A 2,333-nucleotide genomic window follows, 5' to 3' on the forward strand; every position below is an offset into this window, starting at 1 on the left:
ACCTACGAAACAGCATGCAAGCCATCAGATTAACATGTTTCCCACACTATCCAACACATAGTAGAACCAACTAGAGGTGCAACGAGTCCTACAAGAAAGACTAGAATTCCTACCAGCCAATTTATTCCATTATTCAGGCGCATACAGGTAGTAATCTACAGGTAACAGAGTATAGCCCAGTCACAGGCTCAAAACAGAGGAGGGACGCAGCTCACCAAAGAGGCTTGTAGATGAAGCAGTTGTCGCAGTGCAGGTCGGCCACCAACTTCGTGCGGAAGAGGAGGTCGTCATAGGATGCGCGGCCGCGCAGGAGACGCAAAAGAGGAGGCCGGGGTCTCTGCCGTCGAGCCCAACACGCGCGGGCATACCGAGCTAAGGGGCGCCATCCAGGAGGCAGAGAGCGCGCGAAGGGGTGCAGTGTGCGACGGAGAGGAGCCGCCGGAGACACGCCGTCGATGGACGCGACGCCGCAGCCAAAACCCTAGCCATGGGATAGGGACCGCGGGCAAGCACCGGAGACCGGGATCGGCTGATCCAGCCGGTCAGGAGGACGGAGGTCGGAGACCAGGTCGTGAATCTGTTACATGGTGGCCGACGTCGCCGGAATCGGCGGCCGTTTGTTGCGGTGCGAGTAGTCGCATGAGAGAGAGAGAGAGAGATGGGTTGCCGAAGGGATGGTTGAGTGGGAGATCCAGCGGATCTGGCAGCTGCCAGAGTTGCGAGGTGGGAGGAGGGAAGTGGGAGGGCCGGTGGCGAGCTGTGGGAGGACGGAGGCGAACAGGTTGCGGGTGGCGGCGATGCGTGGGAGACGATGGTGAATCGGGAGGAGGGTCTGGTCACAGGCCGAGGAACAAGTTCTTAGGGTTAGGTTTTATACGGGAGTGACTAGGCGGGCTTTAGCGGGCTTGGCGGGCTGTACCGGGCCATCGATGACAGTTTCCGAAACCGTCAACAGTAATCCGTCATGGATTAACACATTTCTTGTAGTGAGAGTCTGATAGTAACAGGCTCTACACTTCCTTCACAAACCAGAGACATTCCCTCTCGATAGCTAGATCCTACCTCGGAGATGGTGTCATTTCTAAGCGACCTTCGGTCAGGCTTCAGGGAAACGCGCTCAAAGTTTTACCTGACAAAATAGGGGCCAGATGATGACACCGTGCCAGGCCCTGAATATTTTCGGTGTTCTATGCTCTTGCGCAGATTTAAGCTGTTGCACCTAACATGACGCCAAGCTACATTCGACCACCCGGCAGTAGGAATTGCCCCTTCTTCGAATGCACAAGGCTTGCGCATGTCGCAAAGACAACATGTAGGATTTTTCAAACCGCATATGTACGTAATTTTATGTGGCAGACTCGCAGCTGCAATTTCCCATATTCAAAGCCGGGGAATTAATACATAAAATGTCTCAAATATTGCAGGTGAGCCTGAAGAGGGCCAAGGCCTGCCACATGTCATGTGATGGCCTCCTTTGTGACGTCAAAAAGTTTTGAGGCCAACGAAGTAACGGGCCCTACACTTCTTTAAAAAAACATAACAGGTTCCCTCTCGGTAGCTAGATCGTACTTTGGAGATGATGCAGTTTCCAGGTGGCCTTCGGTCAGGCTACTGCAACAAGCGCTAAATCTTTTACACACCCTACAGGGGGCAGATGACGACACCGTGTGAGGTCCCGTGGATTTCCAACATCGTATAATTTACCGTGGATTTAAACGGCTGCATCCATCAAAAGAAATTAAGTTTATAACCCAAATAATGAGTGCGTGCATACTAGCTAGGTCCACAAGTCGAGCCCTGAAGTTAATAAGTTACATATATAGTAGCATACTACGATAACATAATATGAGAAGTTTTTCACCTTCTTATCATCTTCAATGGCCTCAAGCAATGAGAGCCGCAAGGCGTGCTGAGCAGTGGTAGACTTGACGCACATAGTCATCAACATCTAGCGACATGATCCTGCAACCCAACTGAGGCTCGTCGACCACCATCTCCACCTCATCGCCATGCTCCATCTCTAAAGCGGGGGGCAACTTCTATATGATCAGGCCTTGGGATGCGATCGTACGATCGATACATCTGGGCCATCCACTGGCCCTCCTATGGTACAGATCGAGCAAGGTGGAGAGGTGCTGCAGATTTTGCATGAAACACCTCGACATGCTGAAATATAGCCGTACAAGCCCTCTCCACCACACGATTCAACAGTCAACACCAAAATCAAGCCGTTGTCAGTGCTAGAAACCGGAGTGCGTCACAGTGAGCCGCTCCGACGTGCGCCGCTGACCTCGCTGGATCAACCATGCCCGGGACTCATAGCCACCCAGATC

This window comes from Triticum aestivum, chromosome 3B (assembly GCF_018294505.1).
Source record: "Triticum aestivum cultivar Chinese Spring chromosome 3B, IWGSC CS RefSeq v2.1, whole genome shotgun sequence".
Classification (NCBI taxonomy): Eukaryota; Viridiplantae; Streptophyta; class Magnoliopsida; order Poales; family Poaceae; genus Triticum; species Triticum aestivum.